At 53.2% G+C, this 21,931-nt stretch overlaps 1 pseudogene; it reads left to right on the top strand.

Moving 5' to 3' along the window:
• Window positions 1–612: 612 nt before the first annotated feature.
• On the top strand, window positions 613–11,346 carry LOC128823350 (zinc finger protein OZF-like; annotated as a pseudogene).
• Window positions 11,347–21,931: the final 10,585 nt, after the last annotated feature.

Below are 21,931 nucleotides of genomic sequence, written 5' to 3' on the forward strand. Positions count from 1 at the left end.
ATCAAGGGACGTGATCATTCCCCTCTATTCGACATTGGTGAGGCCTCATCTGGAGTACTGTGTCCAGTTTTGGACCCCACACTACAAGAAGGATGTGGAAAAATTGGAAAGAGTCCAATGGAGGGCAACAAAAATAATTAGGGGGCTGGAGCACATAATTTATGAGGAGAGGCTGAGGGAACTGGGATTGTTTAGTCTCCAGAAGAGAAGAATGAGGTGGGATTTGATAGCTGCTTTCAACTGCCTGAACGGGGGTTCCAAAGAGGATGGATCTAGACTGTTCTCAGTAGTAGCAGATGACAGAACAAGGAGCAATGGTCTCAAGTAGCAGTAGGGGAGTGTTGGTGTCACTAGGCATAGCTACCAGGTAACTCAGGAGAGTGGAAGGCCAGAAGTGCCGATGAAGCTCTTTGCTCTGGGTCTAAGTGAGCCACAGTGACTCCATCTTGTGAACATTAACCAGCCTAAAGTGCTGACAGCCTAAAAAGCAAAATATGTACTGGTCAGCTTTTCTAGCAGACAGCTGCTGTTTTGCTCACTCACAAACACAGTGGCGATAAGACGGGGGAATTGCAAGGCCATAGATAAGCAGGCGAAGGGAAAGTTTGTAACATGCACACTGTGTACCTGCTGTAACTGTTGTCTGGGAGGGAGGGGTAGGAGGTGTAAGGGGGAGTAACAGAACAAAGGCTTGCACACAAACTGCCTGGAATATAAAAGGGAAAAGTTGTTTGTATTTGCTGCACTTGATTTGAGACATGTTGGTCTCCTAGTGCCTATTCAGAGATCTCGAATAAATTTGCTTTGTTTCTCCACCTCGGTGTCTTCATTGGTGCAAAGCACTCGCTGTTTGCCTCCTCGGGCCCTTTTGGGCTGGCAACAGTTTTGGCGCCCAACGTGGGGCTCGAGACTGAAATTTAGTCTTGCCCGGATCCCTCCTGGCGGCTGACAGATTACGACGACGACCGACGCCCAGAGCACTCACTGGTGACTTCATCGGGGGCCTCAGTGGAGACGTGGTTTGCTCGACCCCGGAGGGCACAACGGTGCAACGCACTCGGACAGTGGAGAAGCAGCTGTGGGCGACGGTGCAGAACCAGACCCTTGGATGAGATAGGAACAGTCCAGAGGGGACTTTATCTGTTGTGACCTGGGGACGCCCAGTGTCTACCTATGGGGCAGGGACAGAGTACAGCCGGCAGGGTACAGTGTACACCCTTAGAATGCATTCTGGGGAACTGGAAAGTGTTTGGATCTGATCAGTTGATTAAAAGTAAATTGAAAAGGTTCTGTACAGTTGATTGGCCTCAGTACCAGCTAGAGTGCCAAGAAAGGTGGCCACCAGAAGGATCACTTAATTACAACACGATCCTTCAGTTGCTTTTGTTTTGTCAAATGGAGTGAACATCTCTATGCGTATATGTTTATGGTGTTAAGAAATAGGACTGATATTTTGCACAAGTGCCATTTGACTCTGACAGGCTCGGTAGTAACGGCTGCTAAACCCCAGAACCCTCCCACTGTTGTAATGGCAAAATCGGTGTCCCCTTCAGCCCCTCCACCCCCACAGGCTCCAGAGAGTACCCCCTCGGTGGGATTGTATCCGTTGATTACTGAGAATGTGGTAGCCCGTCCAGGAACACAGGATCGTGCAGCCCAGATTGTATCTGTGTATTCTCATGTGCCTTTTAACCCTGTACATCTGGCTGCTTTTAAGGCAGAGGCAGAGGAGTTCTCAACGAAGCCAAGCAGGTTTATTTCAATCTTTGAAGGGTGTCTGGCTAGCCATAAGCCTGACTGGGATGATTGCAATATACTTATGAGAACCTTGTTGCCTGAAGTAGAGCGGAATCAGGTTATAGCCAAGGCTAAGGATGAACACAGAGAAGGCATTTAAGGTTTAAAAAGAAAAGCTATTGGATACCAGAGGTTGTACAGAGTGGAATCCTCAGAAGTGGGTGTGCTCGTCCTGGTTTGTTGCTTCAAAGTTCTGTACAGACGTTATGTTACGGGAAAGATGTATGATGGCAATGTGTATGTGTTAATGGTTGGAGAAGAGGTGTATGAGTGAAGAGTGGAAGGTTCCTTTGTAAGTTAGAAGAAGCCGAGAAAGAGAGAAGGAAAAAGAACAGAACGAGTTAACGGGAAAATACAGCTAGCAGCTCAGTCATCCTGGCCCTATCCAAGGACAGTGTTCACAGCCAAGACTTGGCTGACAGCCAAGAGAAAGGGGGGCCTGAATGTGCCCAAGCAACTGTGAGATCTGCAAAATACTGCAAGGCATAATGAAGACAAACGAAGGGTTAAAAGGCAGCTTTGCTGGACAGTATTGGCCCAGGGATTTAAAATTCCCCCACTCTGTTTGGACAGGCTTTGGCCAGAGATTTGGAGGAGTGGGATAATGAGGACAAAGCCCTCCTTCTGCAATATGTAGATGATTTGCTAATTGCTGCTGTGGGTCTAATCCCTTGTCTTAAAGCTACTGTGAGTCTCCTGAACTTGGTTGGACTTCGAGGATACAGAGTAGCTCGAAGCAAAGCTCAAATTGCACTCCCTGAAGTTCGGTATCTGGGATTTCACATCAGACGGTGAGAAAGCCTCCTTTCTGTCATTTAAGAGGCTATCTGCCAAGTTCCTATCCCTAGTAACCGTAAACGTCTTAGAGCATTTTTTGGGCATGGCAGGTTTTTGCAGAATGTGGATCCAGGAGTTTGGACTGTGGGCTAAACCTCTGTATGAATGTGTTAAGGGATCAGAGTAGCAGCCGTGTTAGTCTGTATCCGCAAAAAGAAGAACAGGAGTACTTGTGGCACCTTAGAGACTAACAAATTTATTAGAGCATAAGCTTTCGTGGACTACAGCCCAAGAAGTCCGAAGAAGTGCCACAAGTACTCCTGTTCTTCTTTTTGTGTTAAGGGAGTGGATCATGACCCCTTTCACTGGTCCCCAGAAGCGGACAGGGCATTTCAGTTACTAGGTGCCTGGAAACGTCCCGTGGCATACTTCTCTAAGCAACTGGATCAAGTTTCAAAGGGTTGGCCAGCATGTTTGAGGGCGGTCACAGCCACTGCCCTAGAGCTTGGGGAAGCTGACAAACTGACACTGGGAGGAACTGTGCAAGTGTATATTCCCCATATGGTTCAAGCCCTGCTGGATACTAAGGGTGGTCTCTGGCTCACACAGGCTCGGGTTGCTCGGTACCAATCGAAACTGTTAGAGAATCCTGAAGTTACCTTGCAAACCTGTCCCTCCCTTAATCCAGCTACCCTGCTACCAGAGACAGAAAAGCAGGAACATGACTGTCTGGAAATCATAGATGCCCACTACTTTAGCCGCCCAGATTTAAAAGATCAACCATTGTTTGATTAATGCAGTGGCTTTCAAACTTTTTTACTGCTGACCCCTTTCACGTAGCAAGTCTCTTGAGTGTGACCCCCCCCCCTTATAAATTAAAAACACTTTTAACACCATTATAAATGCTGGAGGGAAAGTGGGGTTTGGGGTGGAGGTTGACAGCTCGTGACCCCCCATGTAATAACCTCATGCCCCCGTGAGGGGTCCCAACCCCCAGTTTGAGAACTCCTGGATTAATGCATCAGAGCAAGGTCAGTCCAAGCACATGTTGCCTTTTCTTGTTGTTGAGGTAACTCTGAGGCGGGGGGAGGAGCTGGTATTAATTACCAACTGATTGTTGATATAATTACGAGATCTGAAATAGGCCAGGAATAATCTGATGGGGAAGGAATGATGTGGCACCCCCGCTATTTTCCACTGTTAGAATTATAGCGCCAACACAAAACAGTGAATCCTCTGCAGTTCTAAACCAAAATAGTTTCCACCTAGTATCAGCAGGGAAAGATGAAGAGCTTTCTTTTGGCCATGTTGAGTTTCAGTTGACAGCTGGTGGATGTCTGCTGGAGGTACACCTCTACCTCGATGTAACGCTGTCCTCGGGAGCCAAAAAATCTTACGGCGTTATAGGTGAAACCGCGTTATATCGAACTTGCTTTGATCCACCGGGGTGCGCAGCCCCGCCCCCTCGGGGCACTGCTTTACCACGTTATATCCGAATTCGTGTTATATCGGGTCGCGATAAATCGAGGTAGAGGTGTATTAGAAAGACTGGGCTAAGATTTAGTTTGATTAGCAGGAGACAGATCCAGAGCAGAGAGGTAAAGAGGGCTGAGGGATTCTGCATTAGCAGATTTTAATGCAGGATCTGACTTCGCTTGTATTAGTGTTTTCTTTATTGTAAAGCATTTAGCTGCTTTTGTAGAGAAGTGTTCATCTGTCATAGACTTTAATCACAGACTTTAAGGTTAGAAGGGACCTTTGTGATCGTCTAGTCCAGGGGCGGGCAAACTTTTTGGCCTGAGGGCCGCATCGGGTTTCGGAAATTGTATGGAGGGCCACTTAGGGGAGGGGGTCGTGGCCCAGCCCCCATCTCCTATCTGCCCCCCCCCGGGATTTCTGCTCCATCCAACTCCCCCTGTTCTCTGATGGCCCCCGCCCCAGGACCCCTGCCCCATCCACACACCCCTACTCCCTGTCCCCTGACTGCCCCTGGACCCCTGCCACCCCATCCAATCCCTCCTCTCATTCCTGATGGCTCCCCCGGAACCCCTGCCCCATCCAACCACCCTTTCTCCCTGTCCCCTGAATGCCTCTGGAACCCCTGCCCCTGACTGCCCCCTGCTGCCCCATCCAACCCCCCCTTCCTGACTGCTCCCCGGAACCCCTGCCCCCATTCAGCCCTCTATTCCCCTGCCCCGACCCCTATCCACACCCCCACCCCCTGACCACCACCCCGAACTCCCCTGCCCTCTATCCAACCCCCCCTGCTCCCAGCCCTCTTACCGCGCTGCCTGGAGCACAGGTGGCTGGCGGCGCTACAACCACACCACCCAGCTGGAGCCAGGCCACACTGCGGTTGCCGCCACACAGCTCAGAGCACCGGCTCAGGCCGGGCTCTGCAGCTGCGCTGCCCCACAAGCTCCCAGCCCCACCGCCCAGAGCCTTGCCCCGGCGGCGGAGCGAGCTGAGGCTGCAGGGGAGGGGGGAACAACAGGGGAGGGGCCAGGAGTTCAGAGGCCGGGCAGGACGGTCCCGCAGGCTGGATGTGGCCCGCGGGCCGTAGTTTGCCCTATTCTGGTCTAGTCTGACCTCCTGCACAGCACAGGCCACAGAATCTCACCCACCCACTGTCCTCTTCCTAGAGTTCTGAGGAAGTTATATGAGTATTTTTAAAGAGTGCAGACTGCAGATTAGGTTGCAGTGAGGTCTCAATAAGCGCAGGATCAGGCTCTAAACTGCTGTCAAGTCCACACAGTGAACAAACTGAAAAAACACTTTGATCTTTCTGTTGTAGTGATCTTATGGGTAAATTACAGCAATCCAAGGTTAAAAGAACTAGATCTGTGATTTTATTTAGATTGGTGTGGCTTTAAGAAGCTGCTTTCATGTTATTTACTCTCTCTTAGATACTGACCCTGCAAACAGTTATGCATGTGGAGGGCTCCCATGCATAGGCGTTTGCAGGATTGGGGCTTTAGTGAATGAAGCAAAAGCATGTGGCTAGGCCTAGCTCATGATATTTGCATGATTGTTTTCAATGTGCTCCAGGGCTTCTACTCTTTGAGTTGGTGACACACACACACAATGTGAGAGTTTCAGACCAGGAGAACTTTGCCTGTTTCTACAGGGCTCTGTTGCACTTGCACAGCGTGAGTCATAAACACTCATTTAAAATACCCATAACCAACCACCTGATGTTTTACTTCCCTTCGTATTTTCAGTGTTGTCACTTGTTTGTTTGGGGTTTTCTTTGCTATCTGTGTTGATTTATTACTTATTTTTACTGTTCTATGTGTGGGAAGTATTCATCAAATTAAGAGTTGACATCCCAGAGAAATTGTATAAGCCTGAGTGAATACCCTTTACTCTCCTTTCCAGTATCAGAAAATATTGTATTAACTATTTCTAATTGACTCATAGAGTTGTTTAGCATCCTAAAGCTGAGCTGTGTGTGCAGATAATATGCATGCAAGGGGGATAGTTTTGTGAACTGCAAAAGTCCGTAGCATGCTAGTGTTTTGGCAGATGCTTCATTTTTTGAGAGCAGCTTTCCCTGAAGATTTAGTGGTCTATGGTAGGAGTAGGTTATTAAATTGGGCCTCTGGTGCATATTTTTTATGCTTTTGCTTAATGTAGGGTTACCATACGTCTGGATTTTCACGGACATGTCCGGCTTTTTGGGACTCAAATCCCCGTCCAGGGGGAAATCCCAAAAAGCCGAACATGTCCGGGAAAATCCGGCGCCGCTGGGCCGGGGGCTGGCCCGGGGCCGGCGGTGCTGGGCGGCCAGGGGGTGCACCGGGCCGCCGGTGCCGGGCGGCCAGGGGGTGCGCCGGGCCGCCGGGGACCAGCGGTGCCAGGCGGCCGGGCGGTGCGCCGGGCCACCGGGGGCCGGCGGTGCTGGGCCGCCGGGGGGGGTGCTGGGCCACCGGGGGCCAGCGGTGCCAGGCAGTGCGCCGGGCCGCCGGGGGCCGCCGGTGCTGGGCCGCCGGGGGCCGGCGGTGCTGGGCGGGCCAGGGACCGGGGGTTCTGGGCGGGCCGGGGGTGGTCGGCCGGGGACCCGGGGCCGGCACCCCAGGGCCTGAGCCGACCCAGGCTGGAGCCGCCGGGGGGGCCAGCCTGGGCCGCGCCTCCTCCCCCCACACCTCCCTTACCTGCTTCAGGCTTCCCGTGAATCAAATGTTCGCGGGAAGCAGGGGAGGCGGCGGAGACTTTGGGGAAGGGGCGGAGTTGGGGTGTGGGCGGGGCTGGGGGCGGGGCCCCGTGGAGTGCGCTCCATTTGGAGGCACAAAATATGGTAGCCCTACTTAATGGCCATGGCTTTGTTTTATTTCTATAGCTGTTTTCAGTATGCCACATTTTGGTGTGTTTACTAACTTGCGTTGTTAGAAAGGATGATAAAATACATGTACTCCGAGAACAGTGTTAATTTTCTTTGTATTTGATTTCATATTAAATAAACATCTTAGGCAGTGCAACTTGTTAATTATCCCTTGTTTTCGTATCTTTTCTTCTTCCTCCATACCTATGAACTGTTTAAGAATATATATTATATCTAGAGTTTTTGTTTGCACTGATGGTGCACATCCGCACATACCTCGAGATTGGTGCTGCACATAACAAAATTCAACCTGCACATGGATGGAAAATATTCAAGGGTTTACATTGGTTAGCAGGGTGATTTTTTTCACACCCATAACTGACACAACTAAGCTGGCAAAACTTTTAAGTGCAGACCGGGCAAGGGTCTGCATGTGGATTTCAGAGCACTTTAAACTATTACTTTTAACCCAAACATGTTGGTATCAGAGGGCAAAACTTCCAAAGGAAACTTCTGCAGAATGCAAGAAAAATGCACAGCACACATTGTCTGAAAGGTATCAGAGGTAGGGCTCAATCTCAAATTCATGAGCAGTTCATAGACCATTTACTACAAACTTCAAAGAGAAATATAGATGATGACATTATTACACCCAAGTTTCATCTAAATGTTAATATTCCTTTTGATCTCTGAATCAGTAGATATAGTGACAGACAGGAACCGTCTGTTTACCTGGCTAACATCTAACAAGTTACAAGTAAACACATAGAATTAGTATTACCTCTAATTCTCTCACAATACTGGTTTGCATTTCAGAGCTCTCATCTATGGGACATGGCTACATTAACTATTTATAAGGAATAGCCCTAATTACTATTTACATACTTTTCTAGTATATCTCTAAAGGTTGAATTTGGGTCATTTAGCCTGCGAGCTGCTTGACCCTTTCTGTCTCAATATCACGGGAGTGTCTGGCTGTGTGTGTTCCCAGCAGAGATGGGGATAGTTAAATCCCTCATACACAGAGTGTCCTGCACCTTTGAGCACCTGGGGAGCTGCCACCGGGATTTAACTGCTTTAAAATGGGCTGGGGTTAAACCAATAGACTCTTCTTTGTGAGAAATGTCCCATGAACTCCCCTGATCTCCCTTGTTTTCTGTCCCCTCAACAGGGTTTTCTGTTCCCAAACCTGATGTGATCTCCCAGCTAGAACGAGGGGCAGAGCCGTGGCTCCTGGATCTCCAGGGCTCTGAGGAAGGAGAGATCCCAAGAGCTGCCTGTGCAGGTGAGGGATCATTAAACCGATTCAAAAACTCTCAGTGCCTGAAGGAAGGAGCTGGGAGTCCCTGAAAAGGCCTTGGGAGCTCTCGAAGTTCAGGAGTATCCCCAGGAGACCTTATACCCTATGGGCAGCTATCGCTCCCGACTTCCTACCCATCCTCACTGACAGCTGGCAGCAGCTCCCTACCTGACGGATACAATTCTGCCTCCACATCCCCTCTTCTCGCTGCTGTGGAGAAGAGTTTAGGAGAATTCGCTACCAGCGTTTTTTTTTCTGTCTCTCCAGCTCTAATTTTGCTTTGTTTCCCCGTTTTCTGCCCCTGTTTCTGAGGTTTCTCTCTCTGTCCTAGCAGGTGCTGGGACGGTGAGTGAGAACGAGGAGCTGAATCCTCAGCAGGAAGATGCTGAACAAGTGGAAGCACACGGGGGATTATTGCAAGAATCCCAAGGGAATGTGTCCAGGTGTTGTGTGCAGGGAAAAGCCTGTGAGAGTCAGGACAGGCCAGAGAGGGAGCAGGGAAACCAGCCCAGGGAGAAAGTGGGCAAATCCATTAATTGTCAGGGGACTCACCAGAACTCCAAGGAAATCACAGCCCAGCAGAGAATACCCACAGAAGAGAGAAAAAACACATGCACTGAGTGTGGGAAACACTTCACTCTGATCTCCACCCTCATTAGACATCAGCGGATCCACACGGGAGAGCGGCTCTACAAATGCTGTGAGTGCGGGAAACAGTTCAGTGAGAAATCAAACCTTATTACACATCAGACAAGCCGCACAAGGGAGAGACCCTATGAGTGCTGTGAGTGCGGGAAAAGCTTCACTCGGAGCTCTACCCTTACTAGACATCAGAGGATCCACACAGGAGAGAGACCGTATGAATGCTGTGAGTGCGGGAAAAGCTTCACTCGGAGCTCTACCCTTACTAGACATCAGAGGATCCACACAGGAGAGAGACCGTATGAATGCTGTGAGTGCGGGAAAAAGTTCACTCAGAGCTCAGTCCTTATTAATCATCAGAGAATGCACACAGGAGAGCGCCCCTATACATGCTGTGAGTGCGGGCAAACGTTCGCTCAGAGCTCAGCCCTATTTAACCATGAGAAGATCCACACAGGAGAGCGCCCCTACGAATGCTCTGAGTGCGGGAAACAATTCATTGAGAAATCAAAATTTATCAAACATCAGACAAGCCACACAGGAGAGAAACCCTATGAATGTTGTGAGTGTGGGAAACAGTTCAGTGAAAAATCAAACCTTACTAAACATCAGACAAGCCACACAGATTAGAGACCCTATGAGTGCTGTGAGTGCGGGAAAAGATTCACTCGGAGCTCATCCCTTATCAGACATCAGAGGATTCACACAGGAGAGAGACCGTATAAATGCTGTGAGTGCAGGAAAAGCTTCGCTTTCAAATCAGATGTTAATAAACATCAGAGGGTCCACACAGGAGAGCGCCCCTATGAATGCTGTGAGTGCGGGAGACAGTTCAGTCAGAAATCAAACCTTAGCGCACATCAGAGAGGCCACACAGAGCAGAGTCCCTATGAGTGCTGTGAGTGTGGGAAAAAGTTCACTCAGAGCTCAGGCCTTATTAAACATCGGAGGATCCACACAAGAGAGAGACCCTATGGATGCTTTGAGTGCAGGAAAAGCTTCACTTTTAAATCAGACCTTATTAATCATCAGAGAATGCACACAGGAGAGCGACCCTATGTATGCTGTGAGTGTGGGAAAAAGTTCACTCAGAGCTCAAGTCTCATCAGTCATCAGAGGATCCACCCAAGAGAGTAGCCTGTGAATGTGGGAAAAGTTTCATCCGGAGCTCACACCTTAATAGACATCAGCGATGTCACAGGATAGAGACACACCATAAACACTTTGTGTAGAGCTGAGAAAAGATTGTTTTAAAGCCATTTGCTAATTCCCACACAGGGACTTTTTAGGGCTGTTTGCACCATTTGCGTCACACTGTTCTCTCAGCTCCCCCAGGTGAGTTGCCTGCTTTTCCTTTAGCAGGTTGCCCTTCTCTGGAGTGAATCCTGTGGTCCTTTCTACCAACTCCTTTCTAATGTGAGTCATCATGGGAGTGTCTCTCTCCTGCCAGGAGTGTCCATCGGCCCAGGGGTGGGAAATAGGAGTGACCTCAAGTAGCTAAATTGAGCAAAAATCGACCTGGGCTTTGCCTCCTCTAGGATTTTCCATGGAGTCGGCCTGCTGGAGGTAGCTACCCTAATGTAAACACCCTGCTAGATGTGCTGTGCTGACATAGCCCAGGCACAGGGGTTGGGGTTAGCTAGCACCTTCCCCTTTGACCTGTCCTAATCAACAACAATTTTCATACTCGAGACAAGCCCTGAGCATCACATTTATACTCTCACCGCACTAGCAGAGCGATTGTTAGAGTCACCAAGTTCCCCCTTTGGTGACAGATTGTCTCATCCCCAGTTGTTCTCACGCTGGTCCAGGTTGTGCTGGGCAGCGGGTTGTTTGTTTTTTTCCCCATTTTCCTCATTTAAAATCTATTTCAATATAACAAAGAGGAGGAGCAGGACTGGGACAAATGTATCATTTCAATCTCTGCGACACCGGAAGGAAAGGGGGTGAGTCGGCGGGATTACCTCCTTCCCCATCGCCATCACTAGGCCCGCTCACTCCAGCAGCGCTGGCGTTTGTCTGCGCCACAGTGGAGTTTATCCACCTCTGATCTACCCCTCCACCTCCCACAAAGTCTCTGCACTTCATAGCAAATTGATCCTAAATCCGACTCGTTAGGGCTGGAGATGGAAGTGTCCCAGACCTGGATGGGGAATTTCCGTGGATCCCAAACACAGTGCGAACATTCCGAGTTTAAATCCCAGTTTCTGTCTATTGACAAAGTCACTTCTGGACATTTCCCTGCTGAGCTGGGATCGTTTGCACATGAGAAACTCGGCAGTTTTTCCTAATTACGACAATGCTAATTTTTGTTGTTGTCAATAACACGACTCCATAATAATGTGGAGTGAAGCCGGTTTGAATGGATCAGAGGAGAGAGTGATGGGGGAATCTGCTCTCCTGATTTTTGATTCATCCGATGGAACCTGCTCTGGAATTTAATTTTATATAAAATTGAACGTGACTTATACAGAGCTAGTTGAGTGGTGTTAAGAATAGTTTAGATTTAGTGAGCTGTGTTCTTCATTTTATTTGTTTTATACATTTCATTAAAATAAACAAAGAGATAGCGAGTCATGTCTTTCAATAAGCTACATGGGTCAGAACCGTGGAGCATCTGGGTGGAGATCAGCCAGTCCAAGTCGGAGCCTTTATCAGCTCCCTCTGTATTAACCCTTTGGTTCTCACATGAGAGCAGCTGTGGGGAGAGGGGGGTGGAAACCCATCTCAGCTCCCACTGCATCCTAGTGTCATGCATCTGACGAAGTGGGCATTCACCCACGAAAGCTTATGCTCCAATACATGTTAGTCTTAAAGGTGCCACAGGACCCTCTGTTACTGCATCCTAGGGGGCTCAGGGCATCACAAGGGAAAATTAGCTCCCCTACGCAGGCTTTCATGAGTAGGGAGTTGGGAGGGGAGAGGTGGGCTGGGGCAGTGTCTGCCTCATGAGGGGTTGATGGAATGGGGGTTTATCTGTAAGTACAGATGGATTGGTTGTGGATTTCTCTGCTTTCACTGTAATGGTCAGGGCCAGTCACCACTCCCGTCTGGCTTGCCCTGGCTTGGGGTTGTGTCTGCTCAGGCTCAGCTGAAGTTGGGGGTCTAGTTTGAAGGGTTGTACATGGAGGTGAAGAGATTGTGCCTTTCAGCCACTGTGGTGTTGGCAGAGTGAAGATGTTTGTGTTTTGAGGGAACATTGGGGAATGACTGAAAGAGGGCAGAGTTAAGATTGTGTGGGCAACCTTAACTTTTGAATTTCCTAGTTTTCAAACATGTGAGTTTTGTAGAAGCTGAGGTTCTGAAGGCAGACAATATTCCACTGGGTAACCTTAACTCAGCCCTTTAATTACTCTTAGGGGAATTCTGTGCCAAAAAATTAAAAACTCTGTGCACAATATTTTAAAATTCTGCATATTTTATTTGTCAAAATAACACAATATAATCACTCCAGCTTCAGTTATTTTGGTAATTTATTTCAAAATACCTGTCAACAACACAGACAACAGCAAAAATGATTCCCCCAGGAGTGAAGAGTTAAAGAAATCCCTACAACAACCCAGTTCCAGTTGGGGGGTTTTGGAGGGGGTTGTGTGGGGCCCCCAGATCCCAGATATCTGCACTCCCATGCCCCCAGAGCCCAGCTGTGGGATAGCCCCCGGCCCAGACACCAGCACCCGCTCCCTGCAGAGTCCAGCTGCAGGCCAGACACCAGCACCCCTCTCCCCACACAGTCCGGCCATGGAGCAGCCCCCGGCCCAAACACCAGCACCCCCAGAGTCTTTACTCTCCCCAACTTCTTTACCGTCCTGTCAGGGGACGTGGTGTGGTGCAGCCCTGCCCTTCCCCACTCTTTGCCAGAGCTGGCAGGGTCTCCCAGGCCCTACGAGCCGGGCTCTGCAGAGTCCAGCAGCCCCTAATGGTGATCAGAAATTCTGTGGGGAAGACAGGGAATTCTGCAAAATTCTGCATGGCGCAGTGGCGCAGAATTCCCCCAGGAGTATTTAATTAATATAAAGAGGATAGGCCCTGGCTGCCAGCTAGATATTAGCCAGCTAGCAAAGCCAATTCCAGGCTTAAACTCTTCGAAAGAGAACAATGAAAATTCCCTTTGGCCAGGCATCCTTTAAACCTATCAAACCCCAAACGCAGCTTGGAAGGGGACATTAAACGCACAACAAACCTGCCTGTGTCTGAAGCAGGGACCTCCAGGCTGTTTTGGGGGCTCCCTTCCCCATAATCCACACACCATGTCCTACTGCCCATTGCTGAGATTTTAACTTTACACCCTGAGGACCTAACGGGCTGTTCCTTCATTCCAAAATTTTAGCAGCAGAATCATTGGGCAGAATAATGTGTCCCAGGAACTTTTTCCCTTTTCGGGAGAGAAGCTGTCTTTCTCTCAAACAGAGCCAAGCTGGAAAGCTTGGATCCCAACACAATTTGGCCAGAGTTCAGGGGGCTGGCTCGGGGGTTTCGCTTTGGGGCATGTCCTTCCTGTCTGCACTGGCAAAGGTGGGAAGAAACAAAGGAAAAAGATTCAAAGTAATTCTCCTGGGGGTGAGTTTTTGCCACCTCCCTCCTGGGTGTCTTTCTTAAAGGCAGAAGGACAAGAAAATCGCATGAATTCCCAGGAAGAAGTTAGCAGATTTCTTCCTCGTCCCAGGCCCCTTTTCTCTGCACAACCCTTTGCTGTGTCATTAATTGCTTCCCATTGATCTGAATTTCTACTAATAACAAACCCTAGTTCTGCTCCCTCCAGAGTCTCGCTCTGGCTACACATCTCCTGTCAGTTTCAAAACCCAAGAAGAGGCAGGTAGGCCCCAGCCCCTTCTGCCCCCTCTCCCTGGGCAGCTCAGCTGGGCCCAGACCCCTCCCTCACCTGACACCACAAAGGGACTGTGGGATTCCCTGGCACCTGGGTAAGTAGACAGTGAACCCCACTCCAGGGGCCTGGCCTGAGCCTGCCAGCCCTTTGAGAGAGGAGCCACCCCCAGATCCTGCTGGGTGTCCTGCATCTAAGGGTCACCGGCACCAGGGAGCTGTCAGGGGACCGAACAGCCTGTGTCTCTGGGGCTGGCTGAGGAAGGAGCCAATGCAGAGGGATGACTGCAGAAGAGAGGCTGAGTGAGGAGTGTTTGTGCTCACAGCACATCCAGTGCGGCTGGTTCTTGGTGAGACAGCGGCCTTTTCCTCCTGCCCACAGAATCCCGCACAGAAAAGGCGCCAGGACATTTTTTGTGTCATTTCCTAGAGTTCCTATAGCATGGCCAGCTCCAACCACCCGCTGGCCAGAACTACCATGCAGTGTTTTTAACACAACCTAGAGATCTGCTGCTGAGGAAGGAAGGGAGCTGGAGACATGGGTAAAGGGTTTCCCCTCCCTCCAGGGGCAGGGGAGGGAGAGTGGTCATCTGCTGGGGAGTCAGGACAATAATGTGACAATAAGGGGACAAGCTGCCCCTCCCAGCAGAGACGACTTGTACCTCCTGATACCGGAGGGGCAGGGCACGTGACAGCCCCATGTGTCGCCTCTGAACAATGAATGAACCTGACTCCTGTATCATGAAAAGCCAAAAAGCTGTTTCTTTCTACGGCCGGGAACACTAGGAGAAGAGAGTTCCAATAATTGCTGCCCAGTTACGTATGAATTCTTTTATATTATAAAGAAAATAGTAATTAGTCTGAATTTGAGCTGCTTGTTATTAAAAGCTGGTTCCCCAATTCACTTCCAACTGCTCTGCAAGAAACACCCCCAGGTCCCTGCTCACCCCAGTAAGAGCAAAAAGAGACACCACCACCACTGGGCACTGCCCTTAGTTCCAGACTGCTGTCGCAGGGGTGGGGACTGATTGTGCTGAGGAGGAAGCCAGTAGAGGCCTCTGGTGCTCTGTTCTGAGCATCTGCCAAGCCCAGGCTGTCCACTGGCCTCAGCTGCTGCCCCCTGCACGCTCTAGAGTCAAACATGCTGGGCCCCCTGGGGGACAGAGGCGTGGGGCTGGGAAGATGGGGGGAGTTCTCGTCGTTCTGCCAGAACTGGCCTGGCTCCCTTCTCAACAGACAAATCAATTCCACCCCCTCCCCTGGAAAATCTGCCCGGAGCTAAGGGCAGCACTGGACGATTCCCTTTAGTTCCCACCAAGGCATGAGGAACCCAGGGCGTTTCTAGAAGAACTTTTGGAACTGACCTGGGGAAACCAGCCTTTAATAACAGGCAGCTCAAGTTTAAACTAACTGGGTTTGATTTTTTTTACAATTAATTATAGCATTAAAAAATCCTTTAATCCTAGTGTCCCATAAAATTGCTTCAGCCTTATAGTTTTCCAAGGGTAAAACTAAACATCTCTTCAAATACAAGGGAGTGGAGATCAGTCAATGTTCAGAGGCCTTGGCTACACTCGGGACTTCCCAACGCTGTAGTGTAGTCGCGCCACCAGCGCTGCGAGAGCTTTCTCGCAGCACTGTATGTACTCCACCTCTCCGAGGGGAATAGCTTGCAGCGCTGCGAGTGAGCGTGCAGCGCTGCAGGCTCTGATTACACTGGTGCTTTACAGCGCTGTACTCGCTGCGCTGGGGGGAGGGGCGTTTTCACACCCCTGAGCGCAGCAAGTTGCAGCGCTGTACAGCACCAGTGTAGCCAAGGCCAGAGTCATCCCACATAACATGTTGTGGTTCACGCTGGCCCCATCATGTGGCCATCGCCTTTCCCTCTTCGCCCTTAAAAGTGTTGGTATTTTACATAGAAACTTTCTTCCCTCAGGAGAGACCTGGGAACCAGGGCTGCCTGCCAGACAAACACCTTTAAGAGAGGGGTGCCTCCCAGTCAGAAAATCATCTCCCTCCTTCAGTTCAGTGACAGCCTGAATTGTTCCTTATCCCAGCAGAGCCAGAGGATTGAAAGCAGCAACATCAAACCCCTGTGTAGCTGGCAGGAATGAACACAAACACTCCCTTGTATCTGAAGAGAGGTTTAGTTTTACCCTTGTGTAGCGAGGCGGTTGGACACCCCACAGCCCCGCTGAGGGCCGAACCCTCCCAGAGCCACCGGGTCAGGCACCGGCCCCTCCGAGGTCACGGCCCCAACCCAGAAGTATAAAAGCTCGCCTGCAGAGCTCAGTGGAGCCCAGGCTGGTGGAGGGAGCAGACGTCCATGGCCGAGCTCCCACTTGGGAAACAGCCGCAGGCCGCGACCGGCCTGCTGAGTCACCAGGCCGGCCGAGCCTACCTCTTGCCAGGTACCCCGAGGAGGACTGGCCAAGCCTGCCCCGTGCCAGCTACCCCGAGGAGGAGCCGAGCCTGCCCCGGGCCAGCTACCCGGAGGAGCCAATGCTGGTGGAGAGCACTGACGACAGCAAGACGGCCCAGGTACCATCCGAGGGGGAGTGTGGAAGTAGCCCGGGGACAGCCGACCACAGTCTGGCTGCTGCACTGCCGGAGCTGATGTCCGTGTGTTGCGGCCAGGATCCCCACTGACAGCAGCGAGTTTCCGCTGCTGCTAGGGCCCCGGGCTGGGACGCAGTGGAGTGGGAGGGCCTGCGTCCCCCCTGCCACCCACTCCTTGGGTGGCAGACTCCCCCTTTTCCCCTGGCCTAGAGAGGCTGGGTATCTGACTAACTATTTGCTTGCTGCCCCGCCCTGACCTAGGGCCTGGGCTGCTACAAACCCCGACCAAGCCTCTGCTTAAGGGCCTGGGCCTCTGATTGACTATTTGCTACTGACCCAGCCCCTGCTTAAGGGCCTGGGCCTCTGATTGACTATTTGCTACTGACCCAGCCCCTGCTTAAGGGCCTGGGCCTCTGATTGACTATTTGCTACTGACCCAGCCCCTGCTTAAGGGCCTGGGCCTCTGATTGACTATTTGCTACTGACCCAGCCCCGGCTTAAGGGCCTGGGCCGCTGATTGACTATTTGATTACTGCCCTGCCCTGATTTAGGGCCTGGGCCGCTACAGACTTTGCCTCAGCCCTTGCTTAAGGGCCTGGGTTTTGGACCTCTGGACTCAGTCCCTGCTTATCGGCCTGAGCCCCTAACTGTGTGCCCATTGCCCTGGACTCCTGCCAGACCAGAGCGAGGCGCTGGGACACCCCACAACCCCGCTGAAGGCCGAACCTCGGCCCAAACCTACTACACGTGGTACCAGAAGTGGGGACTTCTTGCCCAGAACGTGGGCACGAGCCCTAGACCCCTGTGAGAAGGGGTCCAGGGGGGAGCGGTCCCCCAGAGAAGACATGGATTTAACTAAACTTTTCACGCTCCTGACAGAGAGCCAGGAGCAACAGCAGGCAGCCCAGCTTCAGCAGCAACAGCAGCAACAGCTCGTCCAGCAGCTGGGGCCCAGCAGCAGCAGCTGATACAGGACCTGATGGTGCAAAACCGGGAGTTCCAGCAACAGTGTTTAAAACAGTTGGCAACCGCTCTGCCCCAGCCCGTGGGGCCCCAGCCAGGAGACCCGGACGGGGCTCCCCGTGTCACCCTGCCTGTAAGACTGACTAAGATGGGACCACAGGATGACCCTGAGGCCTTCCTAGTGACTTTCGAAAGAGTCGCACACGTTGCCGGGTGGGCGCCAGACCAGTGAGCTACCCTCCTGGCACCATACCTGACAGGGACGGCACAAACGGTCTACTGGGGATTGTCCACGGAGGATGCACGAGACTATGTCCGGCTAAAGGCGGCCATTTTAGACGCCCTAGACATGAGCCCCGAAACCTTCCGGCAGCGGTTCCGGGCCCTGTCCTACACCCCGGGCACCTGACCTCGGCTGGTAGCCCAGGAGCTGAGAGACCTTTGTTGGCGATGGCTACAACCTGACAGACGGAACCCCGAGGAGCTCACCGAGCAAATCCTGCTGGAACAGTTCGTCCACATCCTCCCGTCCTGGGGGAGGGCTTGGGTCCTCCGCCACCAGCCTCCCACTGTAGCGGCTGCTGTCGCCCTCATGGAGGACTTCCAGGCAGCAGAAACCCCGGTCGGGCCGGGTATGCGAGGCCACCCTCCAGGGCCAAATTGCCCCAACCCCGAGAGACTGGTGAGCCCCTGAGTCGAACCACTGAATCCCCCGCGGAGTCAAGAGCCCCAGTAGAGACAGCCTGAGGGTCCTGCTCAGCCTGCCCCCACGGGGCCCGAGACCGGGACTGGCCGTGGCCCATGAAGTCCCCCTAGGAACCGGGGAGGGGGGGGGGCTCAGCCCAACCTGGGCGACCCAAAATCGGACCCTGTTTCTCCTGTGGGAAGCGCAGGCATCTCCAACGCGACTGCACTGAGATAGACTGCAGTTTTGGGCACGTTTGCGCTGGAGAGAACCGTGCCCGACCACCGCAGGCTGCCAAGGTCACCGTGCCCTTCGTTGTCTGAGACTGCCAGACGCGGGCCCTGGTTGACTCTGGCTGTGGACAAACCCTAGTCCGCCAAAGCCTGGGCTTCCCTGAAGACCCCGAGCTGGGAAACATCCTATTGCAATGCATCCATGGTGATGTTTGACCGTACGCCAGTGCCCGAGTCCCACTGACTGTCGATGGAGTCACGCGAACCATGGTGGTTGGCCTGGCCCCGCGACTCGCCTACCCCGTGATCTTGGGCCGAGACTGGCCAGAGTTCCGGTGCGTCTTGGGCTCCCATGCTCAGGAGAGCCCCGATATCACCCCAGCCTTGGAGGGGGACTGCTGCGAGGACCCCGCCGAGGAGGCTGAAGAAGCGGGACATTGGAGCCAGGGGGGCGTGCCTAAAGACCCCCACTACCATCGACCGATGATCCTCAGATCGGTACGGACTTCTGCCGAGACCAGAGGGAGGATCCCACCCTGGGGCGGGCGTATGAACAGTTGGCGGCCGTAGACGATGCTCTGATTGATCCCGCCCGGGCCAAGGTATGGCCCCGGTTCGAGCTACAACGCGACCGCCTCTATCGGGTGGACCGAGACGCCCGTACCGGCAAGATCCAGCAACAACTGATGGTGCCTCGCTGTCACCGACAAGCGGTGATGAAGCTCACCCACGACGTCCCCGCAGCCAGGCACCTGGGTCAAGAAAAGACCCTCGCCCGGATTCTGTCCCGGTTTTTCTGGCCTGGGGTGCACCAAGAGGTGCGAAATTATTGTAACTCCTGTCCCGAGTGCCAGCTCGCTGCTCCCCCAAGGACGGCTCCGGCCCCACTAGTCCCCATACCCATTATGGAGACCCCGTTCGAGCGGGTGGCCATGGACTTGGTGGGACCCCTCCCGAGGAGCCGGGCCGGGTTTCTTTATGTCCTGGTCATAGTGGACTATGCGACCCACTTCCCCGAAGTCGTCCCGCTCTGGAGCATCACCGCCAGAGCCATTGCCGACGAACTCGTCAAGGTCTTTGCCCGCGTGGGCTTGCCCCGGGAGATCCTCACCGACCAGGGTACCAATTTTACCTCTCGGTTACTGTGGCAGGTCTGCAGACTCCTTGGGATTAAGCAGCTGCGCACCTCTGTATACCACCCACAAACCAACGGCCTGGTCGAGCGGTTCAACCGCACCCTGAAAGACATGTTGCGCAAGTTCTCCCCTGTGGACCTGCGCCGATGGGACCAGTTGATCCCACCGTTACTCTTGGCTGTCTGCGAAGTGCCCCAGGCCTCCACCAAATTCTCTCCCTTCGAGCTGTTGTATGGCCGTCGTCCAAGGGGACTGCTGGACCTCATGAAAGAGACCTGGGAACAAGCCCCGCCACCCACTCAGGGCCTGCTCCAGTATGTCCTCCAGTTGCAGGGACGCCTAGCACAAGCTGGAACTCTCGCTCGAGAGAATCTGAAGGCCGCGCAGGAAGCTCAGGCCCAAACATATAACCGAGACGCCCGAGTCCGCGAGTTCCAACCTGGCGACCGGGTTCTACTTCTCTTACCCTCCAGTGAATCCAAACTACTGGCTCGGTGGCAGAGGCCATATGAGGTGATCTGGAATATCGGGCCAGTCACCTACGAGATCAACCAGCCAGATCGCCGGAAAAAAGTCCAGTGGTACCACGTCAACCTCCTGAAACTCTGGCAGGAACGGGAAGGCCTCTTAATCAATCCCTGTCCCCCAGAGCCCGAGTTAGGGCCCCGGGTTACACCGACTGAAGACGTCACCACGCGTCAGCTCGGAGAGTTCTTAACTGTCGAACAACGGAAACAGACCGGGTGCCTCCTGCAGGCGTTCCGTGGGACGTTCATCACCCAGCCGGGCTACACGACCTTCGTGTACCATACTATTCAGACGGAACCGGGGGTGGTGATCCGAGAGTCAACTAGGCCCCTACCCTATTGTATGCGGCAGGTCGTTGAAGAGGAAGTCCGAGCAATGCTAGAGCTGGGAGTCATTGAACCGTCCCAAAGCGAGTGGCGCAGCCCAGTAGTCCTGGTTCCCAAACCGGACGGCACCCAGCGCTTTTGCATCAATTTCCATCAGGTGAATTCCATCTCGAAGTTCGACGCCTACCCAATGCCTCGGGTAGATGAGCTGCTGGACCGTTTAGGCAAGGCCCGCTTCCTTACGACCCTTGACCTAAGCAAAGGGTACTGGCAGATTCCCCTCGACCCCATGTCACAGGAGAAAACTGCTTTCGCCACCGCCACGGGCCTCTACCAATTCACCCGGATGCCTTTTGGTCTCCATGGTGCCCCCGCAACGTTCCAGCAGCTCATGGACCGCCTCCTTCTTCCTCACCACAAGTACGCGGCCGCGTACCTGGACGATGTCATCATCTATAGCGACCGGTGGGAGAACCACTTAGAGCGGGTAGCAGCTGTCCTGAGGTCCTTACGAGCCGCAGGGTTAACCGCCAACCCAAAGAAATGTCGTATCGGGTGGCAGGAGACCACCTACCTGGGCTATACGATTGGAGGCGGACAAGTGAAACCGCTTGTGGGAAAGGTCCAAGCCCTAGCGGCGTGCCCACCACCCACACGAAGCGCCATGTACGCCAATTTCTGGGACTTGCGGGCAGGGCCGGCTTTAGGCCAATTCCACCAATTCCCCCGAATCGGGCCCCGCGCCTAAGAGGGCCCAGTGGCAGGGCCACCGGGAGGGGAGGGGGAAAGGAGTGGCCGAGAATCCCTTCCCTGGCTAGAGGCTCCTTTTTAATTTTTACTCACCCGGAGGCGCTCCAGGTCTTCGGTAGCACTTCGGTGGCAGATCCTTCAGGCGCCAAAGACCCGGAGCGAGGGAAGGACCCACCGCCGAAGACTAGGAGCGCCGTCCGGTGGGTACAAGCCCCACGTGTTTTTTTACGTGGTGGTTTTTTTTTTAAGTCATCCCTGCCGGGGCCCAGTCAAAACTATTCAAATCGGGCCCCGCACTTCCTAAAGCCGGCCCTGCTTGTGGGCTATTACCGGAGGTTCATCCCCGATTTTACCTTCGTTGCAGTCGCCTTAACAGAGCTCCTTGTCAAAACCAGTCCCCGATGAGTGGAATGGACCCCGGAGTGCGACAGTGCCTTCCGGGCTCTCAAAGACTGTCTCTGCCACGAACCCATCCTGTACAGCCCCGACTTTGACCGAGGATTCGTCCTCCAGACCGACGCCTCGGATGTAGGACTAGGAGCGGTCCTCTCTCAGGAGGTGGATGGGGAGGAGCACCCTGTTATATATCTCAGCCGAACCCTCCCAGAGCCACCGGGTCAGGCACCGGCCCCTCCGAGGTCACGGCCCCGACCCGGAAGTATAAAAGCTCGCCTGCAGAGCTCAGTGGAGCCCAGGCTGGCGGAGGGAGCAGACGTCCGTGGCCGAGCTCCCGCTTGGGAAACAGCCGCAGGCCGCGACCGGCCTGCTGAGTCACCAGGCCGGCCGAGCCTACCTCTTGCCAGCTACCCCGAGGAGGACTGGCCAAGCCTGCCCCGTGCCAGCTACCCCGAGGAGGACTGGCCAAGCCTGCCCCGTGCCAGCTACCCCGAGGAGGACTGGCCGAGCCTGCCCCGTGCCAGCTACCCCGAGGAGGAGCCGAGCCTGCCCCGTGCCAGCTACCCCGAGGAGGAGCCAGTGCTGGTGGAGAGCACTGACGACAGCAAGACGGCCCAGGTACCATCCGAGGGGGAGTGTGGAAGTAGCCCGGGGACAGCCGACCACAGTCTGGCTGCTGCACTGCCGGAGCTGA

The sequence above is a fragment of the Malaclemys terrapin genome, chromosome 15, assembly GCF_027887155.1.
Source record: "Malaclemys terrapin pileata isolate rMalTer1 chromosome 15, rMalTer1.hap1, whole genome shotgun sequence".
NCBI classification, from domain to species: Eukaryota; Metazoa; Chordata; order Testudines; family Emydidae; genus Malaclemys; species Malaclemys terrapin.